At 31.6% G+C, this 23,345-nt stretch overlaps 1 long non-coding RNA gene across 1 annotated transcript in view; it reads right to left on the bottom strand.

The window, feature by feature from the left end:
• LOC147079498 (uncharacterized) overlaps nt 1-23,105 on the bottom strand; it is a 103,423-nt gene extending 80,318 nt beyond the window's left edge. Inside the window, exon 1 of the long non-coding RNA XR_015069361.1 lies at nt 22,815-23,105. This is a non-coding gene — a long non-coding RNA (uncharacterized LOC147079498). The remainder of the gene's footprint in view (nt 1-22,814) is intronic.
• Between the last annotated feature and the right edge of the window lie 240 nt (nt 23,106-23,345).

The raw sequence follows: 23,345 nt of genomic DNA, 5'->3' as shown, positions 1-23,345 counted from the left end.
GAGTCCAAAGCCATCACATTAAAATCGCATCAATAATTCATGCTAAGCTAAAGGATACTTCGCAAGCGAGCATGACAGATTTCCTCAAAAGTGAACAGTGAATATTTCAATAACACCTGGAAAATATAGACAGACCACTCAGGATAGTGCCTCAAAGTAGTTACATTTAATATTTACGAAGAAGATTTAACAAAAAAACACACAATAATATGGAGTACTAATCCCACTTTTTTTAAAAATAATAATCGGGTTTCGTCCGCGTCAAAGGGATTTTATCAACTGGTATTAAACTAAGTGGATTTAATACTAAGTATATATTGTGTTTTATTTTAAATAATACCATGTATTTCCAGCAAGAATTGACAGTTAATACCATAAAAACCCGAAAAATATATGATCATAATTTTGGTGGATACTTATTTATCAGATATTTACATATTTTTGTCATTCAAATACCTACATTATTATTGAATATTTATTTCAAGTATCATTAACTTTTTCAATTATTATATAAATAATTTAATAATAATAAATAATTATATATATATAATTTTATCTAAATAATACATCGTTCAAATAAATTTGTCTCAAATAGATTTTACAAAGTGAAAGGTGCTCATGGACGAAAATTATTTACGACTTGAATGCTTTTATGCCATTTGTGAATCGATGTGACGGATTCAGTCAATCTTTCTCTATAATTTGTTCCCCGTCATGAAGCATATAAATATAAATGTTTTCTAGTAATTCAGTTTATAACCATGCTTAAATGTAATATAAACATCAGCATAATACAACGCCATCTCAGCATGAATTGCTAAGCAATACATGCTTCGTAATAAAAATAATATAAGTATGTAGGTACCTAAAAACTTTATAATAATATTATTTACTACCAGCCAAAGTTTAGTTCCGCAACTAAAATTCAATAAATAAATCATAGGTGCCTGTATACCTACTTCTTATTTTTTTTTTCACACAACGACCGAAAAAGACGACGATAGCATCATATTTGTTGATTTTTAACGTGGTGCTGTTAAACTTGGGTAAGTATCACTATGATTTATGAATAATATATTTTTAAACAGATAACTATGTGAATTACGCATGCGCAATGTTATATATTATATAATTCTTAATTTAGATCTATGTATATGTAGGTACCTACTAAGAGTTATGAAAAAAAATACGTACCTACTTATAATTATTCTGAATCCAATATACGGACGTTAGATCACAATGATTATATACATATTTTTTATTGATGTACGCTTAAATTATAGCTGATATCAATTTTTATATCATACAATAGATATCTATCTATACATCTCTTAACAGGCGCGTACAATGACATTATTTTCATTTAACAAAATTATACGAAACAAACCCAGTGACGTCCCTTGGGGGCTGCAGTTACTCGAATTGCGCCAGATCGAGGAGAATCATTTGGTGTATATAGAAATAGCTAAAATTATTTTGTTTACGTGTTCTACAATAATAGCATAGTAAAATAGTGTGCCAATAATAAATCTGTGTATTAGGTGTTATGTCAATGGTACAAACCAAATGTTGTCAGAAATATTAACCAAATAAGACCTCAGCTCTGGTGATGTGGGTACTCAAATAATTAATATCTATATACATATTAACATAATTGTTTATTCGCTTTTTATATTTAAATTTAATTTTGTATGTTTTAGTGGTAAATATTTTGTTAGTAATGTATCCATACAACACATTTCTTAGAATTCTGATATTGGAGTCATGAAATGATGAGATAAAACATACTGTAAAATAAATGGGGCGGCCGTTTAGCGCTACCTAAGGGCAGCACTTTGTCTAGTGACGTCACTGAACAAACCAAACACCAAAATTTGATCTCGTAAGTGTTGTGGGAAAGATTTTTTAAACTGAAGTATACTTTCATTCCGTATTAAGGATATCGTGAAAGAAAAATACGTTGGTCGTCAAACAACATTATTTAAGCTTTGATTGTTGAATTACATTGTGGGAGTATACGTCTTTCCTGGGCTTTTGATGTTTAAATCTGTATTGTATTTTTATAGCCGGTAATACGAAAGGAGCCGTTTGTCAAAGGCGGTCGTAATCCTCGGGATCAGACCGACGGAACGCATCGTGAAAACATGAAAACCGACCGATAGTAGGACGGAGGTGGCGAACAAAAATCGAATGGTCCAGTTTATCAAAGTGATTACTTACTATAAGTCGCCTGGTACCAAAGGTATAAGGTTTCTTTTATAGAACTATCTCATGTATAGTTTTACTTTACACGTGCGCATTTTCGTTTATAGATTCGTCAACTTTTTGTATTGAACTATTTCACTTACATAGAATTGAAAGACGTTTAGCAAAATATTTGATAATATATACATAATTAGTTATATACACATTAAAAACAACATACAAACATTTGACCGACGAGTTTGAACTCACGGCTTCGTGTTTATACAAAGATTAGGTACCGCTCTACACGCTAGAGCAACGTGGGTACTTTAGTATATATGAATTTATTCTATCATATTCGATAAAAGAATCTTAATAATTCATCTTAAATATTATTATTGAATAGAAAATTATATAAGCAATGATGTCATATTAGTGAGCACATTTATGTCGAATCTTAACAGCCTACCTCCACCCTTCGCCACTGGTATACAATAAGTTACGATTACAGACTCAATAATTTTTGATATAATTTAAGGTTGCGCTGGTTTCTCACGTAGATATAATTTTATTATTTTACGAATGGAATAATGAATAAAACTAACATTTTAAATATTTTAACGGACTAAAGGAAATTTTTAAATATCGAGAAATTAATTGTTAAAACCACGGACAAGTCCAGTTGTTCATGATTCGTTTCGTCCGGTTCTGATAGCCTCGAAAAAAATGTAAATGTGGGGTTTACGCGTGGCATTGCCACCGCATCGCATCGCACTCGCGGCGCATACAAATCCACACATAAACATTGAAAGTAATGTTGATATCGGATAGTAAATATAAGGTTGGGTCTGTGATGGCAGCCATCGACCCCGGAGATCCCTGCCCCCGGCCCCCGTGCACGAATACCCTGCCAGTGCGCAAGGCGTGCCAAGAGGGGGACTCGACCACCCCTCTTTACGGAGATACCTTATTAACACCGCCGCATCCGGACATGCGTTGGAATAAATTACCACGAAAGACGTAGTCGTTCAAGGTAACCGCAAATCGCATATCAGGTATTCATTGCAGAGCTGGTCTGGACATGGAGACTCTTGCCTTTATATACAGCGAATGAGACTTACTCGTAACACCCTACGACATGTGGTAGCATCTAGTGATTGTAATGTGCGACAGCACCAATTAGAGACCTAAAATATTTAACGCGTGAGCATGATTTCGTTAGAATTATTCAAGACGCGCAAAAAATACATACGCAAAACGGAAGATTTGTTACATTCGTAGGTATCTATTACACGTTTTAAAATATTAACGTTAGAATATTGGTGGCGAAATGTTTTTAATCGAAAATTGATTGAAAATACTGGCAATTGAATCAAGATTGTCTTATTTACATTTTAATTAAAATGTTGCACCTATCATTTTAACGTTAACGCACCTATTAACGTTTGATATACACAAATCATCGATAATTCCAAAGTAAAATCTAAATCTCTTCAACAAAATTATTTTGTTCAGGAAATAAGTTGTTTAATAATATAATTACTAATATAAGCAAAACGTGAATAAGAACTTAGTCCCGTATGAATGGTACGCTACTGTGTATAATTTATCAGTGTTATACCCTGTTATATACCTACGTAAAAATAAAAACTAATACCTTAGTAGAGAAATAGAATGTACCTATGTTAACGTCGGTCGCCGGGTGAGTCCCACGTTAACATATATGGGATAATTCTACCTTTAATACCTGACGAATCATATCGGACAACTTCATTACAATGTTAGACATTAAACATACCGGAATGAAAATCATTTACTTTAGAGAAATTACAAAAAAAATAATTACAAGATAAAAAGAACTTTTTATATACCACGTTTTTAAATTTTCTGTTGAATCATATAAAATTGACAATTCTGTGTATTAATAAATACTTTTTTTTGTACTTGATAGAAATACTGAAATGTCATTTTGACATTTCATATTGATTTCCATAGTAACGCACGTAGGTATACATTAATATACCAATAGTGTTTTACTTTTTACGATTTTTTTCCGAAATAACTTTCCATACAAAATAGAATTAACTGAAAATGAATTCAAATCTGCTTAAAGATGGCTAAAAGTATTAAAAGAATGCATCGTCGTCGTGTTCTGATATATTCTAAAAGTTTCAAATGTCGAAATAGACGAAGAAATTGAGGGTAGCTATATCAAATATTCGACCTAATATTTCTGAAATCTGCAAAATTCGAAAAGCTCAGGTATCACATTAATTGATTTTCGCATCAAATAAATTCCATTTTTAATGGTAATTTTAGTTACAGTTTTCCATATATGTATAAGTATTTTTCTTTTCTGTAATATTTTTTTCTTTGACTGTTATGTAATCTGTTTAATTTGTAATAAGAGTTATTATGTCCGCATATTTTTCTTTGTTTTCTGACCATTTGATTTTGGTGCACCGCAATTTTTACCTATGATCAAAAGTGCACCGTGACTTCGAAAAGGTTAAGAACCACTGTCTTAGTGTAATTACTGACCGTTTTTGCATGGAATATTCCTCAATTAAGATCCAAATGAAGCAAGTCGTTAAAATGGGATAGTCAGTAACAACATAAATAATTTTCAAATCAAAGCATTGTTAAGTAAACAATAACCACTTTAACGATGTTAACTGTGTAATTCAGACAGTCAGTTTCACAATAAAAACGAATTATAGAAAAGAGAATAACAGTGAAACTATGGTAAAATCAGTGCCATACCAAAAAGATTCAAAGCTCGCAATTTGCTTGATCAAGTATTCAGTCTTTTACGTCATGTTTCTTTATTTTATGTTAGGATTGATTCATATGAAAGATGATGCTGACTGTTAGATGGCAGATTATATGTCACAACAATGGTTCGAAATGATTAACTTTAAAATATATAATTATTTACAATACTGCGTGGTACTTTCAAATTCGATAGCACTAACTAAATTAGTCATTAATGCCGCCTATTCATCCAGGCCGAAAATTATTTTAAATCTCTTAATTTTTGGCAGGATAAACAAACACCGAAATAAAAAAAAACTTAACAAAGTCACAAAGTAATTATCTGGTGTGGCTTTATAACCTTTGTGACATTGTATTGTTAGCAATCTAACACTGTATCTATACATATATTATATTGTATAAAATAAAGAGTAAGATTCTGCATCAGTGAGCGTCCATATGGAATCAATTCCATGCATTTGGACTGAGAGTTAATAAGACTGCAACTGGTGGCAAAGATGTTCACATTAATTTTACTGTCCTAAAAATAAACTGTGAAGGATAGAGAATGGGTTCGTTACTCCCTAATGTGTTAAATCGAGGGGAGCGAAATACGACGGGAAACATAACGAAAATCTCAATGGAACAGGACGCTTACCAACTAATGCCATTTTTTTTAGGCACGACTAGTTTCACGCAAAGTTTAAATGGCTTCTACGGCATAGCCATTGATTTCACTAAATTTTTAGTTTTCATTTCACTTCGGTTCTATATTCTTATAATATAATAATTATAGTAAATAGACAATCTGGCAAGTGAAATCAATCTTCGAATAAAATAAAATTTCTAAGTACAAGAAATACGATGCATATTTTCTTTTTATTATAAAATGATTTTATCACTTAATATTCAACACCCGTGAGTGTAAAACCAAGGCATCTGCAAATTTTTCAATTTCGAGATTAAATGCAAAAGTCGTGAACTTGATAATGTAAAAGTGAAGTAACTGAAAGAACATGCAATATAATGTAGGTATAAACCAAATATTATGGTTTTTTTTAGAAACTCTATTTGTTCTAATAATATCCAAATATGTCTTGGTTTTACACTCACGGTGCAAGTCATATAAAGATCGTAGATAGTAGATACCTTTATCAAGTATTTACAAATATTTATAATTTAATTGTCATCATGGCATCCTGATACCAAATATGACCGGTAAAAAATACTTGATTAGACTACCATAAAATGACAAAATGGTAATAAAAAATACATTAAAAATAGTAAAATTCAAAAATAAATCCGTAAAAAGATTTTACGCACATAAAATAAAAATAACATTCATAGGAAAATTTCAAATGAAATAATTATAACAATATACATATCTAATATAGATTCATATCAAGTGACTTTCATGTTCAGTAAAAACGAGAAGCTTTTGAAGAATGCCTTTACAATAATCTCCATTGAAGGGGTAAAGATAAAATCACCATATATTTTAATATAAAGGAGGTATTTATAAATTAATCTGTGGTATATATTCATCCTCGGACGTGGTATAGATGTACATGATCGGGAGACATATATAGAAAGATATGAGATATTTAAAAAAATCTACGATAAACCATTCTTAGTTAGCCAAGCAATTCGAAAGAAAACTCATATAACACGGGGGCAATCCGTTGCCTGAATGTCTTACATTATTCAAATCAAGGATTTAAATGAAATGTATTAATAAGTTCAAAATTAATAAAAGACAATCTAAAAATAATTACATCATAAACGAAAATATAGTAAATATAAAAAATAATGTCAGGAAATGCCCGATGGAAATGGAAACTCATATTCTGGCAAACAATAATATCTGTGAAACCTTTTTCCTAAGTTAATTACGTACGATATCGAATTAAAATGGCAATATGTAGTACATAATTAATAAAAATAATAAATAAATGTAAAAAATGTCTCTTCTATAAGTTTAGTACCTACTTACACAGGTAAAGTTAAATCATTATTTTCATTTTCAAAAAGCTAACCTTTGTAACTAATATTATATTGTTTATAACGTGAAAATTTTACAGGTAAATACTAGAGCTCTATTACATATTATTCAACGTTTTATTTTTTTATGAAGATTATAGTATTATATTTCTAAAGTCTTTTACAGTTTTTAATGAATTTTGTTGAGAATGAGCCTCAGCAATGAGGTAGAAATGTTGAGGAAAGAAATTAAAAAACTAGATACTATGTATGACAATTATACAGATTATATATTGCATTGACATAAAGATATTTAACTTCCTCTAGACTAGATATATTAGTATCAAGAATGTCAAGTTATGGGTAATGCGAATAAATGTAGTCAACTAATAATGTAAATTTCATTTAAATAATATGCAAATCATTTTTTTATAATTAAATTAAGGTCTTGTCTAAGTATAGCCGATACTTCCAATCGATAGTACGAGTATGTCCAAGTCCATTGTCCAAATAATCCGCCGAGCAGTACAAAAATGGATTGTGGTACGTCTGCCGGCTACGAAGTTGCATTTTGTAACGAACGAGCGCCCCTATGCGTGTCTGCCATGACCGGGCCAATGCAAATTGAACATTTAATAGGTTTAATAAAAATAAATAATAAAATAAAGACGGTCGAGCCATTAGCAGTTGTGTTTAGTTTAGCCCCTATCTGTGGGCAATGGTGACGTTTCAAAAAAAAAAATCAATGAAACGGTTATGACACTTAAAATTGCCCCCTTCAATAATAAATAAATCGATTAGATAATTTAAGTAATATTTATAAATAAAAATATCAATTAATTTATTTATTAAAATAATATTAACATATTATATATATTACGCTGCTCTTATATCCGCCAAAACATACAGTAGGTAATCTAACTAGTGTGTGATACATGTACCTATACAATATATAATTCCTTAATAAAAATGAGGTACACAAGTTAGAGAACCGTGTCCGGAAACTTCTACGTATGCAGTTAGCGGTATCACACTTCACCGTGAAATGTTGTCCGTATATTAAAGACCGTACAACCTCTTTGGGCCGTATAGTACTGACATACAATATTCATGTCTAAATAAAACACGGTTTTTGTCGGTTTACACTTTACAGGAAGCCAGCAGCAAATATTTTTTGAAAATAGCCGATATGCTGAATTATTTGTTGAATTCATGAATTTTGCCAAAATCAGCTTTGACAATTAAATTAATGTTCATATATAATCTAATAAAATTGGAGACCGTATGGTATACGGCCATCTCTTTCCGATAAGAAAGCTCACGGCGAACTGTTCAATGGTGAAATGTGTTACGTAGAATTTACATGTAACCTTAGAGAACATATTTATTTTTTTAAAGATTTGGTTTACCTATTAGGTTTATTTTGTAAACATAAATATTTTAATTAATATCAGTTTTGTACTCTAAATTATTTAGATATGTATTTCTTTAGGGCTCGGATTTCTTCAAATAGAAAAGAACAAAAGATAAATTGATTAGAATTTCTTCCATCCATCGATTAGAACTTATCTACATAGTTTATTTTAGTTTAACAGTATGACAGGTCACTAACTGTACTATAATATGAAGTCAATAATGCGCTTCTGACGCCACTAAAATAATATCGATCGTCAAGCCCTGTGACGAGATACTTGTATGGTTTCATTGGTAATATTGCTTTTTGTGTAAATACGCATATATATGTACAATTAGATGCACATTACGAGGAATTATCATTTCTGCATCGTTACAAAACCCTCAGCTCATCACGCGCTAAATATAATGAGAAAACGCTGCTAACTTCACAGCAATGCATTAATTGAATAATGTTAAATATTTATAGAATCCCGGCACAAATTAAAACAGCTAGCCGCTTTTAATGAGCTGAATATTTATTAATAATAACAATTAATTACTATAAATTCAACCAGTTTAGTGCCGCGGTATCCAGGTCTGATAATCGTTGACTGGAAATTTTTAACGGACTCCAAGACCATAAAATAGAATCAAACTTTCATCACAACTACTAACTACAACCAAAGCGTTTTAGAATACACTTTTTGTGTTTCAAGCGTAAATGGTTGGTTTGTATTTCTAGTAGGTGATCAATCCTTAATTGCAATAAATATATCTGCATGCTTTTGGCTGGTTATTCATCATTAGTAATTTAATTACATAATATTATATTATATACAGGTAAGTAGATAGGTACCTACGTATATTCTAGATTATGGCCATAATATGGTTTATCTGAGTATCACATTGTAATGTAATAACGTAATAACAAATAAGTAATAACACTGATAACCTTCAACAGTTAGGTATCATACTATCAGTTTACATTCGTATTATATAGTTTACTAAATAATATATATTTTCATTTATTGCATTTATTTTGATGCAGCAAGGTTGAAAACAAGAAACATCGTTATCAGTGTTATGTTATCACTCATTTAGCTAACTGAGGTCAATCTGAATGATTTTATAAGAAGTTAATCATATTAATATGTATGTTTTTGTACAACACGAATGAACATATTACGATGCATTTTTATAATATTATAATATCATTCTACTGTGGTGTTATATCAGTTTACATTCATATTATATACTTAGTTTACTATGTACTTATCATGTGTACTAAATATATATTTTCATTAATTGCATTTATTTTGATGCAGCAAGATTGAAAACAAGAAACATGGTTATCAGTGTATCTTTTCACTCATTTAGCTGAGATCAATCTGAATGATTTTATAAGAAGTTAATCAATTCATATTATGTATGTGTTTATACAACACGAATGAACATATTATTACGATGTATTTTTATGATATTATAATATCATTCTACTGTGGTGTTCACCCATCATTAATAAATGTATTCGTCAATAGTCTGCGATTCTCCTAACTGTTGTACTTATACATAAACGTGTGACCATCTTGTATAACTGAGAAAAAAAGTACTTTATTGTTACTGTTTTTAAAAAACCGTTTTTAAAGAACCAAAAACCAAATTATCATATGCATAAAAATGCAGCACCAATACGCATCGTTAAAAAAAGTTGCGTGTCCACATTTAACATGCTTTAGAAATATAATATTATATTATATTATATTGCGTTTTAGAGTGAAGTCAATAATTATTCAAAGAGTCTGTGTAAGAATCCAATAATATTTATAAATTATATTAAAAGAACCAAAATATAACTACTGCGGTACGTACCTATGTCTCTGAATACATTAATAATATAATATTATCAGTATCACACTCCTAACGTAAATAGAAATATAAATAATAAATATTTCATAGCACGCCAAAGAAAAGAGTTGTAATTGAACGTTTTTCGAAAGAAAAAAAAACGTTGTTCGGATCCTAGACTTCGAACTCTCGTGTGATTAAATTTATCTTTTTAATTCTTTTTTTGCGACGTATTCATTCCCCGGAGTTCAGCTTAAGTTGAACGTTCTCAAAAAGTAAAAAAAAATGACAGGTAAGGAGGGGGAGATGCGAGATGGAAGCAGACTTTGGAAAATGAAAATTAAAGAAAATAGAGAGGGGCGAAGGGAGAAAACGAGATGGAAATCGTCTAGCAGCTAGCAAATATTCTGGTGCGACAAGACACACGGTACAAGTAAGTAGCTAATAAGAGTTACTGCCAAAATTGTTTCAACGTGTCGTTTTTTTTAGTTATCTTTTAGACTAGAGCGTCATTAAGAGTCACAATGGTTATTTTGGATGAAAATACCCAAAGTGCCAAGTGTCGTGACCGGACTATTATTGACCGCGATGACTGATTCACAAGCTTACTAAAAAACATATTAACAGTGATTTTGAAGAAAATGCATGATCACCACGACGCTACAAAACGATAATTATCGTGTATTAACCGATCTGTTCCGTCGTAAATATATTTTTATAATAGATATACGGTAGTGATCTACGCGCTGCAGGTCTAGCATGGCGGGAGGCGCGAGAGTTAGCGTTGTACCGAGGAAAGTGGCGCGAACTTGTGCTTGCCCAATGCTGGAGCATGACAGGGTGAAAGAAGAATAGAACTGGTTGGATATCTTTTTCACATCTCTAAATAATTAATGCGGCAAGTAATAACCGTAAGTAGGTAACGAAAGATGAACAAAACGGTAAAAAAATATCGGTTTTAAATGTAGCTTTTGTTTTAAGCTGCGACCAATTTTCCGTGAAACGACAATTTTTTCAGACATGGATTTTGTTTCTAACATTTTCCAACATCTACGTTGTCTCCCGAGTCTAGCCAAGTGAACGCCTGCAGAGTTGTGTTGCTTCCGGCCAAGGAAAACAATTAGGTACTTATTCTCCAAAAGAAATGAGTTTATATTTTCTTGAATTTCTGACGCCACATTTCCAATCCCTTCCCCCTAACCGCGTGAATATGATATGTTGTTAATTAAAGACATACATACATTCTGCTATGCTCTATGTACCTTATATAATATAAATGACGCAATAAAAATAAATAGAATATTACGATAGGTAGAACAGCCTCAATACAATGTTAACGAATCCTACATTATATACCAATAACTTATTCATCTTACACACGGTCTACTAATTAGACTGAGTGTAACGGGTCGTAGCGTTATATATTATTAAATACGCATATTATAGAGATAAATAAATGTTTGGAATACATCTGTGGTGTCAAAGGAAAAGGGAGTTACGTCAAAACAACCTATAATTATTATTAACAAGAAATTAATATATTATAATGTTGTTCTACCACGTCAGCGCCAATTCATGAGATAATTAAGAATCAGTGGTAATTTTTCTCTTCTCTAGAAAGGTTTTTTACGTTATTTTAAATATTATTATAGGAAAACTGAAACATCTTATTTTCATATATTTAATTTTTTTGTCTCCATTTTACTAAAGACCACAATTTTGCTACTGAATAATATACCTACTTCTCTACGTAGTAATAAAACTATGTATACGCAGTACCTAAGCTATATGAATCACGTGCCCCCACGAAAAACAAACCAAAGATCCACTCGGCTGATATCCAAAAACAGATAAGGCTCCGAATGACGTTAACTAAAATATTTACATACGCTTGCCTAGTTACTTACTTAGGTAACTACCTAGCTGCTTTCAAAAGTTTAGTATTAGAGTAAGTAGACATATAATTTAGAGTTTAAATTTTGTAATTTACGTATTTTTGAAGTTATACTTCTTTTGGCGCGTTTGGGAAAACAGATCAGAGTGTATTTTTGGCGTGTGACGAAGTTGCGCGCGCCGAGGGTCTAGGACGATTTGTCACCGGACAACTGGACGCCACGGAATTCGAAAATAAATAGACGTTAGGTACTTATAGGCACTTTACAAAAAAAAATATTCAATATTATTATTGATATTTAAATGATTATATTATGATTTAATAGTTGGTGAGAATGTAAATATGCAGACGTAAACAATGATATAATCGTGCATAATGTTCATGTTCCAACGAAAAAAGAGTTTTTAATTTTATATAAAGCCTTAGGCATGGTAATTCTCAGTTCGCGATAAAGAATACATTATGTTAAGAGTAAAATGAATTCAAACTACTAAGTAGTAGATAGAAACTGATTAAAATACCTCGTCGACGTTCTGTATACGTGTCTACGACAGTGCGGCGTCCAATTGTCCGGAGGCCAGTCGTCCCATTCCCGCGCGCCGATGTAACACCTTTGGCGTGTGACGGAAGTTGCGCGTGCCGATGCAACACATAATTTATTATTATAATTATATTCATTTGGGTCTCAAGGGTACATGCGCATATTGTCATTTAGTACGTCTTTCGATTTGAGAGGGGACAACTAAACTAGTAACCAATAAAATTAATTGGACTGAATATATCGTCACTGTTCTGGCAGAAGACACTAATTCGAAAAAATGACATATTGAGTTAGTTATACCAAAATATTCCTTATTTCAAACTTTACCGTCTGGAAACCTTCTTAGTAAATAAACAGTCTTTATTTTAAAGTCATCCTTTTTACTATTACTTAACTGCCAGAACAGAGACGATATTATAATAAGTCCCGTTATAAAAACAGTGTTTTGATACCTTGTTGCTATAAGAAATGAGATGTGATTCGGGGTATGGTGGGTTAATTGAAATCGCAACATTATTTATGCAGAAAAAAGTCGAAACCAATATTAATTTCAATTAAAATCGCGTGTGCTTAAAATGAAATAATTTCGTTCTTGCTTTCGCCGACCCACAATTTCTCGGTTAGTTACATGTAAATTGTACGTAAAACATTTCACCGTGAGCTTTCTTATCGGAAAAAGATGACCGTATACCGTACGGTATCTAATTTTATTAGATTCAATTCGAACATTAATTCAATTTTCATAGCTGATTTTGGCAAAATTCATAAAATCAAGAAACATAACCTGAGATATAATTCGATAAATTTAAATTTTACTATTTGCTTGCTGCTGGCTTAGGTTAAACCGACGAGAACCGTGTTTTATTTAGATATGAATTTTATGTCAGTAGGTACTTTACGACAAAAAGAAGTTGGACGGACTTCAATATACGGCCATATATTTCCAATACAACATTTCACGGTGTGAGTATATGTGATACGGCGAACTGCATACGCACACTTTCCGGACACGCAATTTTTCGGGCCTGATAGTATTTAATTTTTACAATATACCAAAAAGAATGTATTTGAAAAAAATCATTGGTGCGCATCCATATACTATAATAATCGGACGACGTGAACCAAAACATTTTAAAATACAGACATGCAGTTTCACAATTAATGAGAAAATATTTTTCTTGAAACGTACGACTACTTATTTTAAATTTATCTGTTTTCTCAGATCATTAATTAGGAAAAATGCTTAGTATGATAATATGTATAATTATTGCGCCCCGGTAAACTTATAAAATACATTGTCATTTACGCGCTTTTGCCGCGTCTATATGTAGGTATAGCTTTAAATGTGTTTTTTTTAGCTTTTGTATCGAGCTCACTACTTTATGCATAAATAATTAGCTAATTTGTACGACGGCCTGGAGAGTCTTCGAACTGTAACGGTCGCGTGACCACTATAATTTTAAACTATTCTCGATGTCTCTATACACGTGGACAGGATTACCCCCGAGGGCAATTTCAATCGAAATTATGATTGGAATATTGATGATAAGATAGATAGCATACAAATAACATTATATCAAAAATGTATCGGATACAATATGGTCATTTGATACTTTTTTTTCGATGCTATGGCGGCACAGATACGTGTCTTTCCATACTACTATACATTGTCATCTGATATAACTAACAAACTTTAAAGAGAAACATATTTATTGAATATATGGACAATAATTAAATAAAATTTTAAGAAATTGAATGTTCTAAAATAAATTAATTAAATTTACTTTTCAGAAAATATTAGTATAATATATCGTGGGGCTACTTGCCAAAAGTTGGTAAGTCTCAAAATCATATTATAGATTTATAGAGTAATTGCAATTTGATGTTTGACATGCTCTCTAAAATCATTTATGCTTTTGTGCATATTCTATTATACATCGGATGACCATGATTTTTTTTCTATCATACATATTTATATATAGACACTAAATCCGTTGTTAACTCAAAATACTTAAATTATCGACTTACCAACTTTTGTCAGCAACCACACGATTATACTTACCTACGCATAAAATTAATATTAATATTTAAATAATGTAAGTTATATTAAGGAAGTTCATCATTACGAATTAGGAGGCAAAGATAATCCCTGATGCCTAATTTAAAAAGTAGGATTATAAAAAAAAATATCGGTATTAATTGCAAATATTGCATACAGAAGAAAGATAAAAATATAATACAATATCGACGATAACTGATGCCATTTTCCCTTACAACAAGCTAGAAATGGATTGACGTTCTAACACTAACATTTTGAGATTTCTAGTTGTTTGCATTTTTTTGACATAACTAAATATTGCCATAACGAAATCATAGAAAAGGCAGCAATTAAATTTTAATTAAACAATAATAAACATTAATAATTAAAATTCGATTTCCTGACGTCTGAATTTTAATTATTAATTATACATTGATTTGACAAATTGTATGAGTTAAAAAAACTCGGAGTATTTATTAATTTTAATTTCACTGGTTACGACTCACGCCATTTCCACATTCGTCTTGGCGTAGCCGTAGCTCAAGACTTGCATATAAATGGCTCATTGACAGACCCCAAGCCGGTTGTAAATAATAAAGCATGGATGAAATATCAAGTAGGTGGGCATATCAATGCCTATCAGACGGTTACTGGTCGAGCGTACATTTAACAAAGAAATTATTGTGAAAACAATGTACTAGTGAGTCAGCGTAGAGAGTCTACGTCGGTGTCTACGCCATAATAATGCATGCAGCGCGTTTAGATTGATTATCGATTACTGCAGGCTTATTAAGGCTAGTGATAATTTAAATTTTAAAACTTAAATGTTATAATAAAGAATTTCAGGTAATTTATAATATACATTTATCATTTTAATGTCTCCAGGACGGGATTCAGGACATTGAAAATGTAAATCAGGTTTAAACAGCTTAACTATCTCGAAGATAAAATTAATGATAAACTGCCTCGCTGGCTCAAAAAAAATCATCGATAGTAATTATATCGACCGGGGAAACAACTACATCTATCTCGGACAACAGTGTATGACTGTAAACTAGCATGAATCACCTGAATATTATCTTCAAAATTATCTCACATTGTGCCTAAAATATTCAATTAATGTGTTCCACCTGTTCTCACGTAGACATGTAAAACATGGACCCTTTCTCTTCATAATATACAAATAATGTTAATGTTATGTTATTAAGTTATGATGTAAAATAGTATCGATTATTCATAACATATTCGTTTTAAAGATTAGAAGAAACTCATATATTGGGGAATACTTTACTTTTTAGAATTCTATTTTAGTTCAAAATGATCCGTTAAACATAATATTACTTTCTAATAACGTTTATAATTGACTCGTCATTTGAGATCGTTGTTCTACGATGATTTCATATTAGACTATCATTACTAAGTTGAAAGAATCAACTTTTACTTGATTATTGTATGTACATATAAACTGGGAAATTTGGCGTAACAATAATTCTATTGTGCTAGAAGTCGAGAAATATTTTAATTGTATATACAACTAAAACTTGTTTTCTAGTAAAGTTAGAACATTTTGTACTATACAGTGATATTAATCACTTGCATTATTAACTTATGACGTAGCAACCGTAGCTCCTTAACAGCTTAAGAAGTATTGTTTAGCGCGTACTGTAAACAGTGTGGGCAAATAGAAATGGTCGATAGATAAATACTATGAGGAGATGAACCATGAAGGTCGACCACTATTAAAGAAATAGCTGCAGCGATTAAGAGTATCCTAGCACGAAGTGATAAAAATCGTTGGGAGTCGTAGCACTCTAGTTCCGTATTGATTAGTGAAAATAATATTTTGAATTAGGTACCATTAAATAGTGTGGTTTCGAGATAAAAGTGCTTGTCAGTTTGGTTGTAACTAAAATAATCGGTTTTTAAATAAATCACAGTTTTCAAAATACTTTTGTTTTGAATAAGTAATTTTACTTAGAGTTTATAATTATTTTCTCAATTTAAGCTATTTTTACAAATTAAAATACATATCTATTTATTTTGCAATGTGACAAAATCTATGATACACGAAAAAGAGCATAATTCTTTACAGACATTGGCATTAAAATCTAAATTTCATAAAAACGCACCTTAAGGACTAATAAACACAGAAGAGGTAAGTATTTTTCGTGGCAAAGCTTTTTTTGTTGGGAAAATTTAATATATGGATGTTTTCAGGATCCAGTGACGTCAGAGAGGAAGTAAAACTAACATAAATGATTTTTAATTCATTACAATCTCGACAAAAATTTCCTCACGTCAATTTATTATTTTTTCAGATTCCAACCCCTATGCTATAAATAGAGTATAGCCACTTTAAACCAGGTTGATAGATATATGAAACATTTTGTACGACTGGGAGAAAATAGTAAGAGTTAATGAAAACTGAAAAAAAACTTTCCCGATGTTATTGATATAATGTTATGCAGAACCTGATTTAACTATTTCGCAAAGAACCCATTGCGCCACGGTAAATGGAAACTTTGCCATATACATATTTTCCTCACGCCTACGGCAGGCCGTGAGTGATGGAAGGTAAGTTTAGTGGAAGTGTTCTAATTCTCAGTAGATGATGTGTTAGTCATTTTTTTTCGTGGATTTAGCCGAAAATAAATAAAGAAATAGTTCCGTACGTAGGTATATAGTATACCTAATCAATTTGTAGAAATTTTGTAACAAAAAATGAATGTGAAAGGCTTTCTTAGTCTGTTTAAGGGCGGCACTTTGCCTAGGGACGTCACTGGGCATGCCTGCTCTATGGTATCCGAAGCGCGACCCCGGGACAGCCTTAACGAAGTGCATTTTCACTCGGCGCAACTGCATCAAATGCATCATGCAAAGGAGAAAAGCTGGCTGCATTCATTTGTGACGGTATTGGTGGAGGCAGGGTTAGCAAGATTCTAAGAATTGTTGTCGTCGCGACTCGCGAGTCAATGACCGCCCGCGATGGCCAGCCGTGGAGCGTCGCTCGCCTCGGCCGCCGTTCGCATGTGGGGAACCGACATGTGTGTGTGTCGCTGCTTACTGTCGAGTATGTATTTATATGATAGCGATCGAGGGTCTTCCCCCACAATATTTTTCAACGAAATAATATTTAAAAAAAAAAACAAATATAAATGTCGTCTCCACCGTACGGCAAAAGTGAAACAGAATAATAACCATTAAAATTAAATTATAAAAAATATATTACATATTAATTATTATATTATGAGAAACTGTCTATTAATTCTATTAATATGAGCTTCTTATTGCAATCAATTCATTGATTTGATTAGAAAATTCATTTCACTTTTTTCGATTGTTCTATTTAAAATTCGTGTTTATTTTTTGTATGCTCGTTTACATCACAATCGAAAACTACTTTACATATTTTATTATCCTGATGCTTTATGACGACTTGTGGCTTCACAAAAATACTTTTCGTCAAGCAATTGTATGATACTGAGGCTATTCTCTAAGTGCAATTTATTATTCGGATGGCGAATATTTGAGAAAACAGATTGATTAAAATATATGACAACGCCTCGTGAAAAAGGGCCAAAACTTAATAAAATTCTGATTACTTGATGGAGATTCAAATAACTATTTTCTCCCTTTGTTTAGTATTGTATTTAGTTAATATTTTACCCACCGGATGGCGAAATATAGGATTATGACATATAACGATTTTCCACAATACACATAAAATGTATATAGCATATTTTCATACCATTATTAACGTGCTATATGTACGATAAAATCTGCTGTTATACGTTGTTATATATCCGCTGAAAGATTATGGCGATATTGACATTCTACTTGTTAATTTTATGCTATCATTCGTACACCTAGTTTTACAGTTTTTGGTTATTACATGATAAAATATATTTTTTTTAACATAATTCATAATAAATGCCTTGCAAAACCACTCCAAATTTTTAAATAGGAAAACACCGAGTTGAGTATTTTTGAGCAGTCTTTAAAAAATCATAATATACTACGAGTATTATGTTTAGGAACTCGAAATATACTTAGTACATTTTTACTGGCAATACTTTTTAACTAGATGAGCATTATCTTGACGCTGATAATTATATTTAACTTTTAACGTATATGTACCTACCATAGAAGTATTAAATAAAGTACCTACATACAGTTTTTACCTTAGTTTGTGTGCGAGAAAAGGACATTTGGCCTGTAACTGATGTCTACAGCTGGAACCAAAACCGGAACCTGATAGCTCAATTATTTTGAAACCGGAACCCTTGATTCCGAATCTTGCGACCCCTGACCCAGAACCCATTAAAATTACCGGATTTCAGATATTCCATTGTTCTCATTTTTTGATCATCAATAATTATTCAATCATGCTCAACACTAAATAATTACAAGGTGAAAAGAATTTTTTATATAAAACGTTTTTACATTTTCTGTCGAATCATAATATAAACTTGACAATTCTATGTATTAATAATTTAGGACAAATAGGGTAATTGTCAACAAATCATTTTTTTGCTATTTTGCAACAAACAAATATAGAATACTGACATGTAATTTTGATTTCCATAATAACGTACGTATATATTAATAATTTAGTTGCTAGGACCACCCCTTTCGGAATTAACTTTTCATACAAAACAAAATTCACTGAAAATGAATTCAATTCTACTTAAAGATGGCTAAAAGTATTAAAAGAATGCATTGGCATCATGTTCTGACATATTCTAAAAGTTTCAAATGTCTAACTAGTCGGGAAGTTAGTTAAAAATCGATTGCAAGATTTGTACTGGATAAACAAGAATACGAGCTAAGAAAAACGTGCTAAAAATATGAAGATTCATTCCTCCACTATTTAAGGATATCTTGAAAAAACAATTCTACCTTTTAAATCAAAATGTAATAGCTATCCATAAAACACCTATAATAAATAAGAGTATGTCGGTAAATCGCTGCCTCAGTACGAGGGTACACTATTTATATTATTATTATGCAAATATCCTAAAAAAATAAACATTTTATCTCAAATTATAAAGGACTACCAAAAATTCCCTCCCATATTTATATTACATCAATTTATGTAATGTAATAAAGTGCAGTACTGCACAAAAACAATTATACTCCTTTGATATTCATGTTGATGTCATACAAAAGTATATGAAATATTATGGTAAAATAAACTTCTACAAAAATGTGTAACCTTGCCCAGAAACATCAACTGATTCTCCATATTTTGTAAAATTCATAGGTACGTCAAAATTTTGACGTATTTGATGAACGACATTTTGTCAAATAGTGTAATCCTTGTACTGAGGCAGAGAAATATAATTATGTATTTTATGAACTGAAATTTGGAACCGACCCCGAGTAGATTTTTACGTTGAGCCCGGAATTTAACCTTTTAAAAAAGGTGGTTCTAACATATCTACGTCTTAGAAACTTGCTGTTTAAAATGTACCCCCGTGACCCGGGTTCCTCATAATTATTCTGTCTTAGTAAAAAAAGCATTATCAACCTTCAATAGTGTATGATTTCTCTGCACAGATTGAGACTCTCCACAACTCGTTAAATTGAGGATATAATATTATTTACAAAACTTAGGGACATTTCTTTCATAATAAATATATGTAGTATTTCATTTATTTCTTACTTTTACGAGAAAGTTTTAGTAACAAATAATATATTGTGTTCTAGGATATTTTTAAGTTGAACTGTTACTCATGTAAAATAATTAAAAGTAAACTAAATGTTACTTCTGTATTTTAATCATTACGCATGTCAGAAGTTCGCCATCGCTGGTTTTAAAATATTATAATGTACCCGCACATGCACGCGCAAGCTGAATCTAAATGCAGGTACGATAATATTATAAAAATCGTGGAAAAATGTAAGATTTTATTATACCTATTCATATTATGGTCTGTATTTTAATAAGTGGTGTTGTCTTCTAGCAATCTTCGTACAGTCTCATATTATTTTCCACATCGTGGTTAATGTAAGTAGGGACTTCACGAGGACGTTTTATATAGCTATATTTATTTAAATCGGACACAACCAATATTGTGTACTGTAAAAAGTTTTCATACCGTATTAATTTACAATAATTTATCAAAATTACAATATTATCCTAAAATCAACAAAATATCGGTAAGTATTTAACATCTGAAAAATGGAAATGCCATTTTTGTAAGATTTAAATTAGTAACCTATTTGTACACCAATAATAACAAATTTGGCATAAAACTCATAGACATAGGTGCTGACAATATTACAGGTTTATATTGAGTTTAATGCTATAAATAGCTATTCGTCCATTAATTGTGTTTAGATTGGAAAACTATGAGTAAGTACATGGTATTATCACCAGAACACACTTCTATCTTGTCGTAAGACAAATTATTGACTTTAATTTTTTATTTTATGAATTATTTTAATTTTATCAGTTATTAATTGCAAATGTGAGTAGTTTTCGTATCTAAACGCCAAAGATACTGACTAATATATTTTGAACTTAATTTAAATCTTTGCTATTCGGATTTCTATTCTGCCGTATTTACCAAATTAAAAGTTATTTCTCGATTTACTTTTTAACATTAATATCCTGTCCTAACAGATTAATGACGATATTTAACTATTTATGGAAGACTGGGAGGTAACTAGCCACGGACAGATAATAAATAATGAAAAAGTATTCAAAGTGATATTCTCAAATACGATATAATTATTACAATCTCTTATAAAAGACATAATTGTATTTAATTATATGATTTTAAATGGCATAGGTATAACCCGAACTCCACCATATTTTATCCCCAATATCTCAGTTCAACACAAAATGAAATGTAATAAGTAGCTATTTGCTTGTGGTTTCTAAAAAGGATATAAAATGTTAAATACCTACATGAGTAGTGTACAAGTAAGTAAGCAAACAATTAAGTTAATTAGTGTTTTAATTATACCAATTTAAAATCCAGTACGTATGTAGTATGTTTTTTATTAATGAATAATAATTATTATCGAAATAAATAATTTTGCTTAGTTATGTTGTTTCTGTGATTAAAAAAGTATACGTACTAAAAAAGTCAGCGAATCAACATTTTTTTTATCTTCCATTCAGAGTGAAAAAAATTTTTTTTTTTTTATTATACAAATGTTGTTTATTTAAATAACAAAGTAATCAAACAAAGTAATACCTACGCGAAACGCGCGCACAGCGTACACATTATCATAATCTTAAACATTAAAAAAAATACATGAAATTCAAATAATCAACAAGTCAAAATAATAAATAGATCACATAATTAAAATATTTTGTATGTGTCTGCGGAACACTTTACAAACGGATATTCACTGTTTTTTATACCAATATTCTAAAGAAAATTACTTTTGAAAGCTCATTTTGTTTGAAATTAAATGTTACAGTGAACAGCGTATTTTGTTAAAGTGTTCCTACATACAATATTATAAATAAATATACACATAATATCAGATATGTTGGGAAACTTTGTGCACAGGAAGCGACATGAAAAAATGGGAATGGATAGCGACGGAAGTATTAAATTATGGAAGCAATTCTACGTCCTGCGGTAAACGAAACATTTTTACAGTTTTGTTTTGTGACGGGGGGGTAAATGTTTATGGAGTAAATATAATATACAGTGGTAATCAAATTATAATAATTAATTATTTTAAATACATACATGTATAGTTGTGTATCGTGCCGTGTCCCAGAGAGGTAGTATTGAACCCGCCATGCAGTAACTGTGCTTTTATGGTGTAGTAACGTTTGGAATACAAAGTATGCAAAATGCAAACATTGGAAAGCTGTTCCGCGTATCTGAACGTAAGCACGCTTGATTTGAACGAGTGGCCGCCGCCGATAAGACCGGCAATCGCGAATAGGGTTGACGAAAAATACTACGAGATACGGCGGAGGTTCGACCGCATTGGAAGGTCAAAAATTCGCTCGTGGGGCACAGATCGTATCGATCGGCAATACGGCGACATAAAACAGTGGGCAGAGATCGGAAATAGGGGAAAGCGTCGGCGGAGGGCCGCGGGCCAAGGAGCGGCCGCACTATATATAAACAGGCGATCGCCACGCCTCTCTGGGCACACTGCACGCTGCACACCTATCGCGAGAGATAAACGCTATCTGTGGAACTTACATCCGGCCCTCTGATCCATCCGGCAGCGTACAACACGTGTCACACTCTCAGCAACGGTTTAGAATTTTCATTTTCGGAAATCTTGAAGCAGGATGGGTGAAGATTTAAGCACACGTTAGAGACCGCGCTCGAGAACTTTCCGGCACACTGGGCTGTGAAAAACTCGCCCGCCATTTTAAAAATTGTCTTTTTCACTGGGAAAACCATCGCGAGTTTTAGGGAGAGCACGCCTGACGCCGGCAACGTCACGGGCAGCAATGCGTCGTTCTCGTTCTCATGAATAGAGTGTACGTACGTCTACGTCGGAGGCGAACACTCCCCACTCTCCTCCATCGCTGCCTTCGCCTAAACCAGTGCTCAACAATCCATTTTGGGTAGGGGTCGGAAAATTTTCAGGGGCCCAAAAAATACGATGAAAAAATTAACTTTTATTACTACAGAAATTCCACAAGAAAATTCTGGAAATAATAATTCTAAAAATATAATCTGGATAATCAGGAGCCTACCTACATATTAGAATCATCATCAAAT

This window comes from Rhyacophila brunnea, unplaced genomic scaffold (genome assembly GCF_057557595.1).
Source record: "Rhyacophila brunnea isolate RB1 unplaced genomic scaffold, BYU_Rbru_1.0 scaffold_1, whole genome shotgun sequence".
Classification (NCBI taxonomy): domain Eukaryota; kingdom Metazoa; phylum Arthropoda; class Insecta; order Trichoptera; family Rhyacophilidae; genus Rhyacophila; species Rhyacophila brunnea.
The sequence above is the reverse complement of the archived record's forward strand: the minus strand, read 5'-3'. Positions and strand labels throughout refer to the sequence as shown.